Below are 22805 nucleotides of genomic sequence, written 5' to 3' on the forward strand. Positions count from 1 at the left end.
TCATAATCCGAAAGAGAGCACACAAATACAAAAAAAAAAGAAAATGGATCAAGAATAAGAATGTAAAATAGTAGCAAACCTAAATTATAAATTAGAATAGAAAAAAAAAATTCAAAAGGATTAATTACTCCCGTCTATAATTCAATATAAAGAAACACAAAGATTGAGCTTTTAAAGTTAACTTAATTATAGTATCATACTAATAAGTATAGTTGAATTGCCTATATACATAGTTACATTATTGTAACATTCCGATCAGGAATAGTTTCATTCATTCGTACTTTTGGGCCATGTGGCGAACCCACGGGTTACCAACTGACCTTAGCCTCCCTCAACACCTATTGGCCTGGGCTTTCTTACTATTTCCGCGATCAATTATACTCATGCTTGACTTGTAGTTGCAATAACAAGAACAACAAAAGAAAACAAAAAAGATGACAAGCAGAAAGTGAAAGCAGGCATTTTATGAAAGAAATTTGAATTTTTTTCTTTTCTTATACACGTAATCCGTTGTTGTTGTTGGCTCGTAAGCCCAGTTTTTTGTTCCTTTTTTTCATCATGCATTCGTAAAGCATGAATTGGCATACTTAAGTTTATTATGCCTATACACAGATATATATATATACATATGTACATTATTCTGTAAAAGTTATATTGCGCGGGATATCATAGCAAAAATACAACTACAGCGAGGAGGCCTTCAGCGCGTAGTTGGAATTGCTCACAGAAAAGTATATACAAAAATGTAAGTTGGAATAAACAAACCTATATATATATATTTTACATATGTCCTCTTTAGGAACTGAATTTTTTTTTCGATTCAATTGTGCTTCAAATTGTCTAAGAGGAAAAGGGCAATCGTAGTTTGTATGCATAACTATACTTAAGAACAATGCAATATATCTCCACAAACACATGTACATATAGGTGAACTTAGTCTCTCAATTCAATTCTTTCTCTTTTTTTTTGTTGCGCTCTAAGCTCCCAATTAGACTTTTTGCTAAGCGCCCGTTTTCTCTTTATTATATGAACGCACAGCTAATAAGAAGTGTAAATTACGGTCAATGACCTCGATATTGAAAAAGTAAGTCAGTAGCTTAGTATCTGGTGTTAGCATACCCCCAAAAGAATTTCTTTAGCATACGCAATTACATTGTATTAGCAAGTAAGATATTTTCTTTTTCAAAGTCATTAACACTAATGTTTACTTATTACTGGATCTTTGATCTTTAACTAGTATACTAAGGATATTTTTTTTTTATACCTATATATATGTAGACATGAGCTGAATTTTTATAAATATAAATTGTTAATATGGAGTAAATCGAAGATTAAAGTGGTCTGATTCCTACAGGTTGGTGTGTGGAAAAGGGGCTTTATTACCATCTAATAAGCCACGGTAGGGTGGGTATAGAGCAGTCGCATAAATATACATTAGCGCTGCATGGTTGGGATGTTTCACGTGCGAGTATTGGTGGTTGCATGTAGTTACTTTGGTGGAAGTTACCATTTGTGTGCAAATTAATATATTTTGTTATGGCTTTAGGTTGATGGATGGTGGCTTGGTTAGCAGGCGCGTACCTGAACCCTCCCAAGGCTGAAGCCCCGGAAATCGCCAGTGCACACACCGTGGCTGCTGACAGGCTTTGCAAGCCCATCCTGAGAGCTCGACCAAAAGCCAAATAACAGAAAATGGCGCCCGAGCAGGGACCTACATACGACTTGGGGTGTACTTTTGAGGAGCGCTAACCTGATGTGATCCCTTTACATAGTTCCCTCTTGGAACATTACTGTTTGTCCGAGTTTATTTGTATTTGAGTAAGAACTTTTATAGTCGATATCCTTCTTTAAATAATCACCTTAATTACAGCAATTGATTGGATTCAGGAATTTGCGAACCTCAAGCTATATGCTTCGGATTTTGACCAACCCAATTAAAATCTAATATAACTTTTTGTTTTTTTTCAACTGTGGTTATATAGTTGTGTGGCAACTCTGATGCTGGAATTGCAGTATCCTAAAGGCTTTATGTCTACGGATCTGACCGCTGATGACAAGAGCACATAAACTCCTTAACAACCTGTTTTTCCTTTCATTCGAGTTTTTTGAGTTTTCTTGAAGTTAATGGCGAAATAGTTACATGGAATTTTTGCTAGTATTTCGACTATATGTCCTCTAGCTAACCAATAACTAAATAACCTAACAGGTCTTGAAAATTGCTATTAATTCAGTTAGTCCCAAATCCTTTCGGGGCTTAAGTTTTATTACTGAAGTGATGTTTATTTATTTTCTTTTATTACGACCAAGTTTTGATTGTTCAACTATACCACCATTCTCGACGAAACTATTCCAACCCAACCACCACACCGCCTGGGGGTCAGACCATTACTTTATGAAAGTTTTTTTTGCGTTCATTTTTGCTGCTATCAAGTACTAGAATGGTATTATTTTTTTTACTATAAATACATACATAAAACAGTTGCATTTGTTTTGACATCTATACCAAGACACATACATTCGCACGTATATAGCCAAATTTATTATAGGATAGCTATTTTTTTTTCCTGAATAGTTTTCCTGAATTTTTCATTTTGCTTATTTTTTTGTTTGGCTTCACTTACGCTTATTTGCGAAGGTAAAATATAGCGTTCACTGCGTAATACCATTAAAGCTTTGACAAGGATTTAACTTAAATTCCTTGTCTTTTGAGATTTAACCTTGTATGATAACTCTAAACTCTAAAGGGAGATACAATAGAACGGCGCTGACTTTTGTAAAATTTCTTTTTACAATCTGCACCAACCGTGTCCAACTAGCTCGAAAGTTTTAGTTTTGTCTGAGAAAGTAGACATACATTACACGCATATATTCTTAAGTTGTATCCACCTCCTCCGATTTTTGTTCTGTTAATTAACTGAGTTTTGTAATAATGGCGACGCGAAATAGCAACGAATACGGACATCCGTCGGGTACGGTTTGCACAATCTGTAGGGAAGTTTTTTCGGAACATGACGATGCTTCGACGAGTGCGTGCTCTCATCGCTTCCACCGAGCCTGTCTTTTAACTTGGCTCAAAACTAAACCAACTTGCCCGCAGTGTCGCGCGAAGTGAAGTAGTCGCAACTGCTTCGAAAGACACAGGTGCACGTCGTCGGACGCGTGCTACAGCTCAGGACGACAACGCGGATGTTAATGTGCCCCGTCTTAGTCAGGAGCAGGGTCAGGCTCTTGCAGGTGCCGCAGCCTTACCTCTAGAAAACCCACCGGGAAGTAGCCATAAAGAGGAGGAGACTCGCATACGAAACATAGTTTCCGCTGTTATAACAGCCCGGCAAGCCCCGATTTTTGAAGACCTTGAGAACCGCGTTGCACAAATTATTGAACAAAGACTCGAGACTACCCTCGCCAACGTATTGGGAAGGTTAAATCTCAACGCGACTAATATACAGTCAGCTCCTCCCGTCGGTAATGTTAGTCCAGTTGAAAATATCGCCCATGTAAATCCTCCACCCAACAACTCGACTCCCTACTGGCCTAGGGACATTCCAAAACTGCCAAATCATTATAATCAAAAATTTTACCGTACTGTGGACCAGATGTGATTTAGCGATACATCGAGCGTTCCAATCTCAGGTAGAGTAGCACAGGTTATTTCAAGTTGGGGTGTTATTTTTGATGGGTCCACAGAATGTCAGTAGATAGCTTCATTCAACGGATTGAGTGCCAAGTTATAGATACTCTGAGCATGTACAGAGCCTACTTACGAAAGACGCCAAAGATTTGTATTGGAGATACCGCCGCTCTGTAGAACGAGTTACGTGGCTGTCCTTATGTCAAGCTTTAAGAACCAACTTCCAGCTGCATAAAAGTGACTTCGAACTTAAAGAGCAAATTCGAAGCCGGAAACAAGGAGCAAGTGAAACTTTCGACGAATTTCGTAATGCGGTACTTAAGCTCGCTGTAACTTTGCAAACCCCTTTGACTGAGCCTGAATTAGTAGAGATATTACAACATAATTTACGCTTCCGTGTTCGACAACAATTGTTGTACATGCCCATTAACTCGCTCGCCGAATTGCGCAGACTCTGCCTCAAGGGTGAAAGCCTTGTCAACGAATTTGGTAAGGTTAGCAATACACTTCCGTCAGTAAATTCCGGTGACTACCCACGACGTTATGCCAATAAGTTGCAACTCGAAGATGATACGCCCCATGAGTCGGAGGTTGGAGTAAATGAAATCACTGAGAGATCTACTAACCGAAAACTTTTGTGCTGGAACTGCAGGAGTGAACGACATAGATATGTAGATTGTTTGAAGGACCGAACCGTATTTTGCTATGGATGTGGAACGCCTGATGTGTACCGCCCGAAGTGCGAGTCGTGTTCGGGAAACTCCAAACCGAGCGAGGCTTCGCACCGGAATCCTCGCCAGGACCCAAAACTGTAGAAAGACCGAAGGTACTCTTACGTCCCGTCAATACCCACACTAGCAATGGGGTAATGTTACCTATTCACCCGGAAGAAACGCTCAAAAATCTCCCGTATGTTCGCCAGATCGTGCCTTATGACGTTCGTCTGAGAAATTATAACGAAGTGAAGAACAGAATTTTTGGCACAGGTGGTTCCGCACCTCCTAGCCGTTCAGCCACCCGAATTAAAGCCTTTTGGAGAAAAACCAAACTAAAAGCAAGTCCTTGAGAAATTTTATATCATCGATAGAAAGAAAATCGTATGATCTATGGCCCTACGCAAAGATCGAAGTCCTTGGAGAAGAGCAGGCCAAGATAAGTGGAGCACAGGTTTCATGTATAGGAACCACTCTAGCAGAAGTTGTTCGCAAACAAAGACATCTACGCGAACATAAAACAGCTGTGTGTACTGCCGACGGTAAATACCAAGTTGTTTTTGGAGTCCTTGACCTAAGTGTCAAGTTTGAAGGCAAAACAGAAGTGATAACTTTTTTTGTAATACCGAGTATGTCCCAATCCATTATACTAGGGGTTGACTTTTGGAGCAAAATCCGGATTGATCCTCACGTTATATCCGAGGTGACCCTTAACGACAAGGAAGAAAAACTTGATGAAAATGCCCTGCCTCTAAGTAGCGAACAACAGCGTCAGTTGGCAATAGTCAAACGCAGGTTTCCGAATTGTGAAAAAGAGGGCTTAGGGAAAAGTTCTCTTTTGGAGTACGTTATAGAACTCCAGCCTAATGTCCGTCCGATAAAACAACGGTACTTTCCCATTTCCCCTGCTATATATAATCTAGTTCATGCAGAAATTGACAAAATGTTGAATTTAGGTGTAATCGAGGAGTCTCCTAACAGTCCATGGTCAAGTCCGGTCGTACTAGTGAAGAAGCCAAATAAAGCTCGTCTGTGTTTAGATTTAAGAAAAATAAACAGCGTTACCGTTAAGGATGCTTATCCCCTGCCACACATTGATGGTATATTAAGTAGAATACCAAAGGCTAAGTACATAAGTTCACTAGATCTGCGTCGAGCCTTTTGGCAAATTCCCCTGTCCGAAAACTCTAGAGATTACACTTGCTTCACAGTCCCCAATTGTCCGTTGTAGCGTTATTGCGTAATGCCCTTTGGCTTATGCAACGCCCCCAAGCGCTTTGTCGTCTGATGGATCGCGTCATTCCTCCCCACTTGAAGAATCAAGTTTTCGTCTATTAAGACGACCTTCTTATACTGTCCGAAGATTTTAACAATCACTTGTCCGTCCTTTCCGAAGTCGCACTTCACCTCAGGAAAGCCGGTTTGACGATGAACCTAGAAAAGAGCAAATTTTGCATTAAGGAAGTAAAATACCTTGGATATATTGTGGGTAACGGAACCTTAAGCACTGACCCGGATAAGATTTCGGCCGTGGCTAGCTATCCGGTACCAACCAGTGTAAAACAATTCCGGCGCTTCCTCGGAATGGCCGGCTGCTACCGCCGGTTCGTGACCAATTTTGCCTCCATTACAACCCCCCTAACAAACTTATGAAAGGCAAAGGGTTTGTTTGGAATGACAATGCGCAGAAAGCATTTGAAACTTTGAAGGAAATGCTTTGTTCAGCTCCCGTCTTAACCAGTCCAAATTACGAGAAACCCTTCATACTCCAATGCGACGCGTCTAAGCTCGGTGTAGGTGCTGTATTGGCACAGAAAAACGACGATGGCGTCGAGGTGCCAATCGCATACTTCTCGCAAAAACTTAACAAGGCGCAAAGTAACTACAGCGTTACCGAGCTGGAATGCCTTGCGGCCATTCTCAGTTTAAAAAAATGTCGGGCCTATGTTGAAGGACAAGACTTTACTATTGTCACCGACCATGCCAGTCTTCAATGGCTTATGCGTCAGACGGACTTGTCCACCAGGTTAGCTCGATGGTCTTTAAAATTACAAGGGTATCGCTTTAATATAGAACACCGAAAGGGGTCTCAAAATGTAGTACCGGATAGCTTATCCCACCAAAATTTTGAAGAGATCAGCGAGACGGAAGCGTGTCCGCTTGTAGATTTGGGCTCGGTCGAATTTCAGTCCGCCGAGTACAAAAACCTAATAAACCATGTCCGAAACAATCAAGCTCGCCTACCTGACTTGCAAATAGTGGATGATCGAGTGTACAAAAAAACAGAGCATTCGGACGGTAACGCAGAGCGGGAGGTGTATAATTGGAAGCTGTGGATCCCTAAAAATTTGGTTAGAAAAGTTATCGAAAATGCACACTGTCCGCCAACAAAATGTCATGGTGGAATCGCGAAAACCTTAGAACGATTAAGAACGAACTTTTACTGGCCTAAAATGACCGTCGATGTTAAGGAATACATCGGTCTTTGTGGTACTTCAAAGCGCCAAACGTAACATTGCGTCCGCCTATGTCAGCGCAATACATTGTCCAGCGACCCTTTCAGAAGCTTTATATCGGCTTATTAGGTCCGTATGCCAGATATCGACATGGCAATGCCCGAATTGTGATAGTTTTAGATCATTTCACGAAATTTCCCTTACTTAAACCTTTAAGGAACTTTAATGCGACGGGCATCTGGAACTTCCTGCACGAACACGTTTTTAGCGTGTTCGGCGCTCCCGAAATTATGTTAAGTGACAATGGCAAGCAGTTTAAATCAGCTTTACTTAACAAGCTTCTTGCTGAGCGTGGAATCAACCATGTGTATACGGCCCTGTATAGTCCCCAAGCCAATGCGAGCGAACGAGTTATCCGATCGATAATTGCAGGGGTACGAGCATATCTGAAGGAGGACCAGACCCTATGGGATAAGCACCTGCCTAGCATATCGGAAGCATTGAGAAGCTCATATCATCAGGCTATCGGCTGTTCGCCATACTATGCTGTCTTCGCACAGCAAATGACGTCGCATGCCGACGAGTATGAGCTTCTCCGTAAATTAGGAACCGTAGACGAAAATATCCTAGACAGATCCGAGAGACTAGTGTTGGTGCGAAAGTCGATCGGCGAACATATTCAAAAAGCGTTCGAAGTCTCTGCCAAATGTTACAATTTGCGAAGTTCGGGGGAAAGCTTTAAGATAGGAGATAGCGAAGATAGCTCGAAGTTCGCCCCAAAGTTCGTAAAAACAAAAGTCATTGCAGTCAAAGGCAACTGTTTACACGAATTACAGGAGGACAGCACAGGAAAGCGGGGAGTATATCATGGGAAAGATATTCAGAAAAGCAAAACTCAATGACACACCGCACCAACCCTCTAAGTGGGGGGTATGTACTGACGTACATAAGTCATATGGGAAAACTCTTATACTAGGTACAAACACCCATCAAATTGGCAATTTATGCCATTTGGGCAATTTCTTACGCAATTTATCATATAATAAATTGCTAATTTAAAAAAAATTGCCTAATAAATTGTTTCAAACTGCAAATGCAACCTTGTAAAGTGTGTTTATTGAGTAGATTTAACGTCAGTTGCGCATGGCTCAACTATATGGTCGGCTCATCTCATCAGCTGATTTTATGTTTTTCATTTCACTGGAGTAGGGATTTTCAAAAGAAGATGGCAAACTCAAAATTAAACCAAAACATTGAACACATTTTCTTACAACACACAAAAATTTCAATGTTTTATGTATTCATTCCATTCCATTCGCCTAATACCAACACGCACATTTTGACAGTCTGAAGAAAGGTATGTTGTTGCTGTAGAGATGAGCCAACCAGCTATGAAATTACTATTGTGTAAGCTAAATTCAGTTGTATGAACACCATTCAATTTAAATCGAAATAGCCTCAATTTATTTTTCTGTTTGAACATAGTATTAGTCTTCGCAATTATTTTTTTTCTTCGCACCTTATAATTTTTTTGACAAACTTAAAATTTGAGAATTTTTTTTACGCCCATCACTGTCGCTAAGACTCAACTCAAAATAAACACACCTACACGATCTGTCGATGGCTGAACATAGCACCATATGATTTTCAATGAATAACCCAAGAGGATATCGATAACTTGCATACGCATGTTCTTGGGTTAATCGCACTTCCGCGAAAAATAACTCGTTCTTTCAACCACGATCAACCAAGGAGTCAAGTTCATTTGGAAATTAAATACCTAGTGTACAGTGTTTATAGAAAAAAAAACAATATATATTAGTTTCACTGGGTACATTCCAAAAATTGTGAAGTAAAGTGGGATATCCGCCATCATTACCATTCTGGTACAACATACCGCACCGTGGGAAGAATAAGCAACCGAAAATTAATTTCTGGGTAAGACTTCAGTTGATTTTCCTTTATTTTTTTATTCGCAAACTAAGTATCACTATTTCAATTAAAAATAAAAGCGTCTTTGAGTTCGCTTCATGAATTCTCCTATACTTTCTTAGGTTGTCGCAAAATCTTTCGAAAAATTTCCATAATTTTCCAAACGCAAGAAGACGCAGCAAGCGCTGGCTTATTGGTGGCACTGCCACGTGGCAGCCACCACTTTCATATGTCCCCTGACCAATGGATCTGGAAATACAAATGCAATGAAATGTTGGACCAATAGATCTTCATAAAGATAAGCCAAATTTTAATATTTATTTTATAATAGATTTGCTTTAATTTTTTTGCTATTATTATTTCATTTTCTTGTACCATGAGGTAAAAGGTACAAAGAAAGGGTTAAGTTATGCCTGGTTGTAATTAAATATATGTATAAAAAAAAGGGAGCCACTAAAAAGCTAAGCCAAATAGGAAACTATTAACAATTTACTATGCGCTGAATCATGAATTCCATTACGCTTCCTTAAATTGTAACAAATCTCTTCGTCATAATCCGAAAGAGAGCACACATATACAAAAAAAAAAAAAAAAGAAAATGGATCAAGAATAAGAATGTAAAATAGTAGCAAACCTAAATTATAAATTATAATAGAAATAAAAATTCAAAAGGATTAATTACTCCCGTCTATAATTCAATACAAAGAAACACAAATATTGAGCTTTTAAAGTTAACTTAATTATAGTATCATACTAATAAGTATAGGTGAAGTGCCTATATACATATTTACATAATTGTAACATTCCGATCATGAATAGTTTCATTCATTCGTACTTTTGGGCCATGTGGCGAACCCACGGGTTACCAACTCCCCTTAGCCTCCCTCAACACCTATAGGCCTGGGCTTTCTTACTATTTCCGCGATCAGTTATACTCATGCTTGACTTGTAGTTGCAATAACAAGAACAACAAAAGAAAACAAAGAAGATGACAAGCAGAAAGTGAAAGCAGGAATTTTATGAAAGAAATTTGAATTTTTTTTCTTTTCTCATACACGTATTCCGTTGTTGTTGTTGGCTCGTAAGCCCAGTTTTTTGTTCCTTTTTTTTCATCATGCATTCGTAAAGCATGAATTGGCATACTTAAGTTTATTATCCCTATACACATATATATATATATATATATATACATATGTACATAATCCTGTAAGAGTTATATTGCGCGGGATATCATAGCAAAAATACAACTACAGCGAAGAGGCCTTCGGCGCGTAGTTGGAATTGCTCACAGAAAAGTATATACAAAAATGTAAGTTGGAATAAACAAACCTATATATATATTTTTTACATATGTCCTCTTTATGAATTGAATTTTTTTTTCGATTCAATTGTGCTTCATTTTGTCTAAGAGGAAAAGGGCAATCGTAGTTTGTATGCATAACTATACTTAAGAACAATGCAATATATCTCCACAAACATATGTACATATAGGTGAACGTAGTCTCTCAATTCAATTCTTTTTTTTTTTTTTTTTTTTTTTTTTGTTGCGCTCTAAGCTCCCAATTAGACTTTTTGCTAAGCGCGCGTACTCTCTTTATTATATGAACGCACATCTAATAAGAAGTGTAAATGACGGTCAATGACCTCGATAATGAAAAAGTAGGTCAGTAGGTTAGTATCAGCTGTTAGCAAACCCCCAAAATAAATTCGTTAGCATACGCAATTACATTATATTAGCAAGTAAGATATTTTCTTTTGCAAATTCATTAACACTAATGTTTACTTATTACTGGATCTTTAATCTTTAATTAGTATACTAAGGAATTTTTTTTTATACCTATACATATGTAGACATGAGCTGAATTTTTATAAATATAAATTGTTAATATGGAGTAAATCGAAGATTAAAGTGGTCTGATTCTTGCAGATTGGTGTGTGGAAAAGGGGCTTTATTACCATCTAATAAGCCACGGTAGGGTGGGTATAGAGCAGTCGCATAAATATTGTCACGAATATTGGAATCACTAAGTGATACTCACATCACATCGCTAGGGTGATTCTAAGCAGTATGTGCGTAAATAAATAAATCATTATGTACACATTACGACAAGCAACATTTACAAACACGCAGCGGGGAAATACACATAAAGACATTAACCGTCGTTTACACACATGCATACAAGGCAACGAAGAGATAACTCACACACAGATGTACATAGTTAGTCAACAGTCAGAGTATTACTCACATATATACACGCAGATGCCTATGCGATAGTCTATAAACTACAAATAGGTATACATATATGTAGCTCAATTACTAGGGTAAACAAGTAGAACATTCTACAAGGAGAAACATCTGGTATATCCCAACGATGCAGAAAAGAGTATAAAAGCGGCAAAAGCGGAGTAGTATGACTTGAGTTTGATTTAAACACGATAACAGTTGTGAAGTATAAGTGTTATTCAAAGAAGTCTAATAAAGACCGTTTTGCATTATTAAATATTTGATTTATTTATTCCACAATTTAGCGATACGAACGTAAGAAGCAAGTTGAAAATAAGCGGATTTACAGTAAATTCGTTACAATATACATTAGCACTGCATGGTTGGGATGTTTCACGTGCGAGTATGGGTGGTTGCATGTAGTTACTTTGGTGGAAGTTACCATTTGTGTGCAAATTAATATATTTTGTTATGGCTTTAGGTTGATGGATGGTGGCTTGGTTAGCAGGCGCGTACCTGAACCCTCCCAAGGCTGAAGCCCGGCAATCGCCAGTGCACACACCGTGGCTGCTGACAGGCTTTGCAAGCCCATTCTGAGAGCTCGGCCAAAAGCCACATAACACGATGCTTAAAAGCCTAGGGAAAGAGGGTTTCAAATATTTAGCGCATGTCTTCAACCTGTCTCTTTCCACCTTTGTCATACCCGAGAAATGGAAAATGGCCAAGGTGGTCCCGCTACTAAAGCCTGGGAAACCAGCTAACATAGGTGAGTCGTATCGTCCGATATCTCTCCTATCGCCAGTAGCAAAGACGCTTGAAGCCATTTTGCTCCCATATTTCCAAGCAAATTTGCAGCTAGCCTCTCATCAGCATGGCTTCAGAAAACTCCATAGCACTACCACCGCGCTAAATGCCATTAGCACCCAGATAAATTGCGGTTTAAATCAATATACCCACCATAGAACAGTACTCGTAGCGCTAGACCTATCAAAAGCTTTTGATACGGTCAACCATGGCTCGTTACTGCAAGACGTGGAAGGGTCTACCCTTCCCCATGTCTTAAAAGGTGAACCGCAAATTATCTGGGCGGTCGGCAGGCATCGGTGCAATTTAGAAACGAAACATCAAAACCAAGGAGAATTAAACAACCTATCCAGAATCAACCCCGACATATAAAATGTATGCCCCGCTTGTAATGTATCCCCATATGACACCAACCATCTCTTTAATTGTAATGTGGAACCAACGCCTCTAACACCCCTTTCCTTATGGTCCACCCCTGTTGAAACGGCAAGTTTCCTTGGACTCCCGTTAGAGGATATTGATGACAATTTGTAATCGGTCGCGGCTGTTAGGTGGGGCGAAGCATTGCTACAACAACAACAACTTGCTTTGGTAAGAAAGCGAATAAAAACATATCACTGTGTTGAGCCCATGTTACGCAAAGTGCACTCGTTACGAAATCTTCTGTAAAGTGGAGCGCCTTATAATTTTAGCATTCTCTGAAGTCTGGGTGGTTGGAGTGCCATTTGGATAAAGGAAAGTAGCCTCATTTGAGTACAGAAATTACTTCAGTTTTTACTGTGTTCAAGGCATCGACGTCGTCAGTTCCACACAACATATCGTCCACATACAAAGACGACTTTACCACAGGAGCTCCAACTGGGAACTCGTGTATATATTTGTCTGCCAAATAGTGTAGGCTGCGCACTGCAAGGTATGGCGCTGAAGCTGTTCCATATGTGACAGTATTTAGCTTATATGTACGGAGTTCTACATCTGTGACCTCTGCGGTTATGGCGTATAGAAACAAGCGAAAACTGTAACTTGTAACTGCTTCCAAATCATTCATTAATTTGTGTGACGCTCCACAAATACCACAACGTTGGGAAGAAGAATCTGCAATTACTGAAAAAATTATTCCATCTAAAAAAAAAAAAAATAAATTTAAGGCCCGATAATCTCTGAAGAGATCTAAGGCCAAGCTTCTCTTCCAATTTGCGTCGTGCTCCTCTTGATTTTCCCTACAAATTGGCCGGACCGGGCCTACATGTTTTATGCAGATGAGTTTTCACTGAGAGATTTTCATGGCAGAAATACACTCGGAGCGCTTGCCAGACACTGCCGAGGGGCGACCCCGTTTAGAAAAATTGTCTTCTAATTGAAAAACCTTATTTCTAAAATTTTGATGTTGCTTTGCCCGGGGTGTGAACCCAGGGCATACGGTGTGGTAGGCGGAGCACGCTACCATCACACCACGGTGGCCGCCAGCCATCATGGTCAAATAAAACTTATGAATGATTTTTATTTTTGTGTTATGATAGGCTTTTCTTGACCATAATGTTGCTTTTAGTGCAAGTAAAACTCCACTATTGCGTCCCAACGTTTCGCTAAGCACCTTAGCTTCCTCAGGGGCGAAACTGCATTTATTTAAATATTTTTTCAATTTACCAACGTAATTTGACATGAAATTATAAAAATGGTTGTTTAAAATTTCAACAATGTCCAAACATTAAAACCAAACAAAAAACAATAAACGAAAATGGACTTACATACATATACATATATGTTAAATTTTCTGTTACATATATGTTAAATGTTCTGTTATTTCCATTTCTTCATCAAAAATTTCCGTCGGTACTAATGCAGTTATTTGGTTTTTATTGCCTTTATTTCTTGTGTAGTTAGTGATTTGCTTTCCCTTTCAAACATAATTTTAATGCGCCTACAAAACCGAGTAAATGATGGACGTGGATTCTGCCAAATAAGTTTATCATTTTTTCTAAGTTGCAATGGAACCAAGCAAATTGAAAAGATGTGCTTACTGTTTTGTTTTCGCTGCTTTCATTAAAAGTATGTTTGTATCGCGAATGTGCACTGCTACCATCACATCCGCAAATAATAAGTTCATTACAATTATACAATTCTAATACTTCTTTTTGCAGCTTTACAAGCCTTCTGCCGATGTTTCTGAAATTTTAATACCACTGCTGGGATAGCACTCAGTCTTAGCAGCCAAAAGTTTTTTGTACGATGGATATATATTAGCATTGCGTTTTTCCACCTGTTCGCATGAGGTTATAAGAGCTTTTTGTGTAATCACCGTCGATATACAAAGCTAAAGCTTCATCACTGGAATAAAGTATTGGTCCTTTAGAAGAATAGCACAATAGTTCTTTAATTTTTTGAGGTCTAGTTGGAGAGGAGTCAATGGATCTTATAATGTATGCAGCATTTCTCTTCCCAGATTTATTCAAACTTGTTCCAGCAGCAAAGGTCAATTCCTCCGGGGACCAATTATCAACTAATTGTGTTACCTTCATTTTTTTCGTTCTATCGCCTTTTTCTAAAAAAAGGTAATGAAGGCTAATGAAGGTATATCGTCATCAGAAACATTCAACGAAACTTTTTTGGGATAATAAACATTTCTTTCTAACTAACATTTATTGTTAGCTTCAAACATTTGCTTTCTTCGATTGACCTGCGCCCATTTCTTCCTTAAAATATATAAAAGCCCACTGACAACTCGCATCAAACTATTGCGGAAAACCTCATTTTCTCTATTCTGTACTTCAGTTTTATTATAAATATGTTCTAAAACAGCATCTTCTTTTCTATTGCTCTGCTTTTCGCCATACCAAACATTGAAAAGTTCACTCCTTTGGATCAACATTTTTACTGAAAACGAAATAATGAGTGTTTAGGCAGATTTTGGCAGCCAGTAATGAAAGAAGTCACAATTTATTAACACATTGTATTTTTGTACACTCATTTCACTTGCGCTGTTAAAAATCAACTATTATATGAAGATCAGCAGTTCATTTCAATTGCCTCTGTTAAAAGCAATAAATCAAAGCAACTACAACGAGTTGAGGTGAAATAATTGTACCGCTATGCACTGTGGACAATTGCAAACGTACCTCTTTCAAAATATTTCCTCCCGCTGTGTTCAAAAATTTGATTTTTTCCGGCTAGCATGGTGTTTGTGACCACTGTGCGACGACTCCTGACCCTCTGTAGCGTGCCTTGAGATTCATACATTTGTACATACATATATTTTGGCTCGCTTTGGTATGGCCTGAGATTCATTGTCTCTTACATACATATTCATTCATTTGTACACACATATATTCTGACTTGCGCTACGACAGTCTACGCCGTGCGCTGTCTAGTAACTTTATTGTACTTCAATTTAAAGCGGACTGAATGCCCACCACAAGCCTTTACTGGCACACAAATTATTCCCACGATTTATTTATGCTTACGTTGCATTTCCCACAACTAATTCCCTTTTGTTTAGATTGCAGTTCCCAGGGAACTGAATATATATGTATATATGTAATAAACTTAGTTCATAAGTATTCGTGTTAAGTAGGCATTTTAGCATATAGAAATTTTGTATAAAAGAAACAACTGTTTAATAAAGAAGGCAATTCAATTTTGAACTTAATTTTGACAACACACCATTTAGACGTTATTACTATATGGCGATCCTGCATATATGTAATACATTTAGTTCATAAGTATTAGTGTAAATAGGCATTTTTGCATATATAATTTTGTATAAAAGAAACAATTGTTTAATAAAGAAGGCAAATCAATTTTGAACTTAATTTTGAACTTAATTTTGACAACACACCATTTAGACGTTTTTACTATATGGCGATCCTGCCAGACCTGCTTGATAATATGCAGATTGCTATTTAAGAAGCAGTCTGCTAAACATCTTTAGCAGGACGCCATCATTATTATTATATGGCCATCCTGCCAGCTCAAGTATTATCAGCAGACTGCTATTTTGAAGCAGATAAATGATAAAATGATGAGTTCATTGAAGGTCTACATAAGGATGCAAGCGACTTAACATTATCAACAGAACTAAAAATTTACACTCAGTAAAAATTAACAAGTTAAGAACTTGAACAATCAGTGGTAAATCAAAAAGGCAATGTTAGCAAATGACTGGCAGCAAGCATAATTGCAGAGTGGAATAACCAACATGACTGGCAGCATAATAATATTTTGATCCTATCCATCCGGACTTTAATAAAATAGCTATAATTTCCCCGACTGGCGGCATACTATTTCACTACATACAAATCTGCAACTATTATGACTGGCAGCATTTAATAAGTATAATTAGTTTAATTTTGGCAGCCTCACGGCTGCTCAACCAATAGCAGAAATTTTTAATTTCTGCTTAGGAAATTTTTTTTTTAAATATAGTAGTTATACAAAGCATCTTTGTTACATTTGCTGGTTAGAATACAAAAAAATTTTTTTCAAAGTAAAAATATAAGTTACAGCTATCCCTCAGTTGTGACAGACGACCTAACTGTGGAACAATTTCACGAAATTTTTCAAAAATACGGAACAGAATAAAGAAGAAATTGAAAGTACCCACTGAAGAGGTTTCTAATAAACCCACAGTGAAGCAAGGCTTAACAAAAAATAAGTACTGAAGATACCTGCCCCGGTAAAAAGATCAAAGCAAAAACGGGAAGGTAAACAACTTCAGAAAAAACAGAATATAGCTGAAGCTTATAGACTTCTGAATTTAACTACAAATACCGGAAAAATATTGAAATTAAGAAATAAAATTAAAGAATTAAGAAATAATAAATAAATTTAAAATATAAAATTTTTATAAATAGAGTAAATTGGAATATTTAAAAAACCCCCTCAATTGGGACGAAAATGATACCCTAAAAATTGAAGAAATAAACTGTAAAAAGGAATTAAAATTTTTAAAGAAATTTTGGAAAATAATTGGAAAGAGCAGAGAGCCCACAATAGAAGACATTAAAAAAAACAAAAACCAGAGATGAAGAAACCATGAGGATGATACGAATGGTTTTCACAAATAAAGATTAAAAATAAAAAAATTGAAAATTATAAATAAATTTCGACTTATTTTACAGGTAAACAATATGGAAAGAGATGGTGATAGCTATAAATTATAGATTAATAAATCTAGCAGTTAATAATGAAGAAAAATATAAATTAAGACAACAAATTAACAATCTTAGGCAAAACAAATAAAACAACAAAAAAAAGATTCTTAATGGGTTATTTAAAAAAAAAAATAGCATATAAATGAAAATAGTATAAAAAAAATATTTTTTACAAACAAAAAAGCTGTAAAATAAAATTTTAAGTAAGTTGGAATGCCTAGAAAAAAGAATAAAATCAATAATTTTATTAAAGCTTAAATTAGTCCTTTTACATATTCTTAGTCCCTTTTCAAAACAGCAAAGTTATTAAAGGAAATTTTTATTTTTCAATATGACTTGGTAGCAAAAATTGGCAAACGGCATTATGATAGCCATAGCTGGTTATGAAATAGGAAAGGAAAATTCAGGAAATCCTGAAAATATAGTAACAGAGAACAGAATAGTTAAATATGAGCAACCAGTAGCAAAAGAATCGAAAAATATTCAAAATATTTCAGACGTTTGGCTAGTTGTTTTATCTTGTGTATTCATGATGTTCATGTCTATGTATATATGATGCTCAAAAATTATATAAAAAATAAAATTAGACAGCTAAAGAGCATTCAGGAGCGTATTTAAAACCTCGTTTTAACCAAAACTCCGACTACATTTGAACAAAATGTCAATATCAACTTTAATACCTTATTACCTTACTATTGAAAACCCACTTCCAAGCAATAACCTTCAAAATGCTCCAATCAACAGTAAAATTTCTTAAGGACGATTAATTAAAAATCTTATGTCGGTGGAACTAGTTAGTTAGTTATTGTATTTATTATATTACAACAAAGAATTACAAAAGTAGAAATTGTAAGACTATACTTTAAAATAATAAATAATGGATCTTAGACAATAACATTAATTGTTGTGTGTCTACATAGCACATATAGTTAAAAATAATAATTTAAGCAAATTCTGTTACAATAAGTTCCCTATATTTAACGCAACTACTTATATTAGAGCGTAGCGAGTGATAGTTACCACCACTAAGAATAGTTAAAACCTTTTGCAGGTCCAAAACTTTGTCACCAAAATATTGAAAACGGATATCTTTGTAAATAGGGCATATCCCAATAAAATGAAAGGTGTCTTCAGCAGTACATAAGTTGCAAACCGAGCAGTTTACAGAAGTGACATTTTTAAAAACTCTTGCATTGAGGTTTAGCAAGCCACCCCTAGCGCGAAAGATCAGACTTATGGCGTAGGCCGAAAACTCATCGGAGAAGTAAGTAGCGTCCATAGGGTAAAGTACGGGTAAAGATCGTGTGATCTAGATTGCAGTGCACTCTCGGTGTAGCTAGCAAACTCTTTTTGCAGCAATCTCTCTAGTACTACAGGAATTCGCAGTTTTAGCGCTGCAGGCGAGAAATAACGCTGAGGGTCCATATCAACACTTACATAAACATTTTCCCAGTTTTTCACCCAGTACGAGCCTTGACGCACTGTCTCCCCAGGTACAATGCGGGGCAGTCTATTTGTTGATAAACTCAAACAGCGCGCGATATAATACATGTGCGTGATTAAAGTATGGTAGAACAGCGAACATAAACCTGATTCGAGGTGCATCATATAGTTTGGAGTGTTAGATGAGAGAAATATTAGCTTTTTTATAAAGAACCGCAGGAGTTTCTCTACGGACTCAAACTTATCAATACCCCACGGTTGGGCACCATAAAACATGATAGACCTGGACGCCGCTTCGAAAATGTCGGTGGAACTATGCAAAAGTCTAGAAGAAGAGAAAACCAGCCAATAACAATATTATCAACAAAAATGAAGAAAATAAAGCCACAAAGAGAACCCTATTATAAATAAAGCACTAAATAAATAAATAAATTTGCAATTAGACATATTTTTTTATATAATATGCTCGGAAAGCGAGCGAGAGGCTTTTTAGAGTAGTGTAAATTTATTACAATTTATTGTGAAATGTTAATTCCCCATCAATTGGTTACGGACATTCTATTATAACTCTTAATTTCAGTTAGGCTCAAATGAAAAAAAAAAAATAACATGCAGAAATAGTCAAGGTAAGGAAATCTAAATCTCCTATATTTAGTCGGTCATAAGTTAGATAGTAGATATATAGGGCCCTTTGGAGTAGAAAATATTGATAAGATAAATTATTTTACATTAATATCCTTTAGACTAGAAAATAACAATGTAAGCCTTTGGAGTAGAAAACATTGATAAGAAAAATTATTTTACACTAATATCCTTTAGACTAGAAAATAACAAGGTAAGCCTTTGGAGTAGAAAACATTGATAGGAAAAAATAATTTTACATAACAATGTAAGCCTTAAAGTAGTAAATATCGATAGAAAAAATATTTTTACATTTACTCCCCATAAATTAGAACATATCGATAAGGAAAATATTTTCAATTTAACCCTGTAGAATAGAAAATATCAATAGGAAAAATAACTTTACATTAATTCCCTATAGAGTAAAAAATATAGATAATAAAAATAACTACAATTTAATTCCTTGTAATGTAGAAAATTTAAATGAATATAAGAAAATAATGATTCATAAAAATAGGCTTAAACTACTATAAATTTAAATAAACAAAATAGTTTAACCAGAAAACCTTATTGCAATAGCACACACTTAAAAAAATAAAAGCACTCCACTTTACTCATTATCTCCATTAAGTACTCATAACATACAATGTGCTCATGGAAAAAAAGCACAAGTAAAAGAAGTCAAACAGAACATAAAACTTCTTTGAAATCGAGTTACAATTATGTCATAAAATACTGGCACACGCCAAATGAATGAGCAAAACAAAAAAATATACAGAGGCAAAAGTTAATGGTCATACAGGGTTGGTGCACAAACAATGTATGAACATTCTTTCTAAGGCGGGTGGTGTGGATGGCCTTGAGATTCATACACTGAAAGAAAAAGACTGGTAAAATCAATCGAAATACGGGTCAGTTCAACCGAAATTTCTGTCAATTTTTATCCATCGCAACAAATGTTGAATCAGCTGCGCACAAATCGTCGATTCGTAATTGACCGTTTTAGTAGTAAAATAAACAAAGAAAGTTGTTTCATTATACTTTACCATAGTTTTGTTAAATTAACGATAATTACTGTCGCTCTAAGAATACCAATCAAAACTGTTAATATGAAAGGGATTTCTGTTCTTTTGAAATAACAGTGCAAACTGTTAAATTAACAGGTTTAGACAGCCAGATTTTTGTTCATTAAAAATAACCAGCGTAAACTGTTAAATTAGCAGAGTTTATTGTCGAAATGACACTACTAGTGAAATATATTGAAATAACAGATATTTATGTTTTTCTAGATTAATAGCGTAAACTTTTACATCAACAGAGTTTTCTGTTCATATGACATTAATACCTGTGGAACAAATAAAAGCCGGATAAGTATATACATATCTAAACTTGCGTAGTTTTTTTTTTATTGGTATAAATTACATATAAGTACATTTCATTTCTAATGATTTTATTGCTATATCTAGTAATATTAATTAAAATAATAATAACTTAAATCTGAATTCAAATAAACAAAACTTGTTCCGAATTACCATCGACAGCTTTGTACGAAAGTATGTTGCCATATGTATACGTAAATATGTGAATACCTAAATACGCATGCTTGCTACATATATATTTGCTACCTATATATTTGCTACATATACGAATATTTGCTAAACACATATTCACACACGCGTTAGTACATGCTCTATCGAAAATAACGGCAATGCACCGTTTGTTAAACCACATTGGCGTCGGTTTCAAGAACTTTATTTCAACTGTTTCGTTAAAAATTTTCACCATATTGTTATATTATAATTATATTTATATTTTTGTACGCACATTTTATATAAAATGTTTCCATTTTCTTTGAATTTAAAACAAAGATCGGACAAATAAGTACATACATATGTACTTACTAACCGAACTGCAATTGGTCGTACATCAAATATGCTGGTGCACATTAAAAATTATACACTTTATTACTTTGTTTTGTTAAATTCACTTTCACCAAATTTTATTTTTTATAATTTATTTAATTTATAGTTTTGAACTTCGTAGTAGTCACGAAACTGATTCTCAATTCCTTCAGTTGCAGCTCATTCTCAATTTCTTCTCTCGCATGTAGAGTTGCCAAACTTGATTGTTGATTGAAATTTGTAGTACAAATGCTTGTCATAACATTTTAAATAGAGAACTTGTAAGTTATAGAAAAGTAAGGAATCAAATCGCGGTAAGGTAATTCACCACTGGAGTAACTTTACATGTAATTCGGCAAGCTTAATTCTCGTAACACTTTATTTTAAAACGATTGCAAAACAACTCAAACTTTTATGCTCTTGGAAACGTATAATGTTGATGTTTTTCATTATCTTATTAGATTCGTTCGCGTGATTGATAATTCGTAAAAACTTGAACAAAATGTTACTAACTTTAGAAAAATTCTGTTCGTTCAAACAAAACTTTTGCAACAAGAGGGTGAAATTTTGCAATTTCGCTTGGAGGAGAAATTGCAAAATTATACACGATAAATTGATGTCCCGGTATCGCATAATTTTTTGCAGTGTTATGCATAGTAAATTCAAAAAAGGGTTTTTTAGTTTGTGTATTGATAACTGAAAAACTTGTTTTTTGTTGTTTTCCCAATTTGTGTGTTTTTTCGATTTGGTTGTTTTCTTATTTCGGTGTTTTTTTTAACAAGTGGAACCATCGTCATAAGTACGAAAGTAGATAGCGCAGTGAGCGTAATATTCTCTTTGAAATTTGCTCATGCATTGACTGTTGTTCGCTGTTGAAATGATCAGTGAGATCAGTTGTGTTAACAGAAAAATCAGTTAGATTGATTAGGAATCTGTCAATTTTACAGAATTTTGTTAACTTAAGAGCGACAATTTCTCTTCTGTCGCTTGACAAAGAACTCGGTCGAATTAACCACAATTCGATCAATTTCATCGAATTTCCGTTAATCCAAGAACAACAGAACTGATTTGTTGATTTTACTAGCACCATTTCTTTCAGTGTATATTTTTACATACATATATTTTGGCTCGCTTTGGTATGGCCTGAGATTCATTGACTCTTACATACATATTTATTCATTTGTACACAAATATATTCTGACTTGCGCTACGACAGTCTACGCTACGACAATCTGCGCCGTGCGCTGTCTAGTAACTTGAAGCTTATTGTATTTCAATTTACAGCTGACTAAATGGTCACCACAAGCCTTTACTGGCACACAAATTATTCCCACGATTTATTTATGCTTACGTTGCATTTCCCACAACAAATTCCGCTTTGTTTATATTGCAGTTCCCAGGGAACTGAACATATATGTATATATGTAATACACTTAGTTCATAAGCATTAGTGTACGTAGGTACCCAGCCATGATTTTATGAAATTTTTGATCATAAAATATTCAAATATCATACCCCAAGGTGATTAAAAACGTTCAAATTTAAAAGTATTTTCTATTCGAAAATGAATGTATCGTCGGGAGAAAAATGTACCATAAATGTGATTATTCTTGAATAATCATTTTTGATTCATGTTTCGAAACGCTTTTTATTCATATTTGTTATCATTGAAAAATTGAACTTTAATTTTTTAGAGTAATATTTGATTGCATATCACAGTCATTTTCCGGTCATATTCGTGAACATATTTCCATCGTTTTGGTTGAGATTTTTGAAGCATTTTTGAATACGATTATCGTGATTTATTCCTCATATCTCATACAAAATAAGATACTACATGATAATAATTATTCATGAGGAGAAGAAAGCATGCGTAAGTGAGCTATTTGAACCAAAGGTAATTCGCAAATAAACTTATGTGATATACACC

This window comes from Eurosta solidaginis, chromosome 2 (assembly GCF_040869045.1).
Source record: "Eurosta solidaginis isolate ZX-2024a chromosome 2, ASM4086904v1, whole genome shotgun sequence".
Classification (NCBI taxonomy): domain Eukaryota; kingdom Metazoa; phylum Arthropoda; class Insecta; order Diptera; family Tephritidae; genus Eurosta; species Eurosta solidaginis.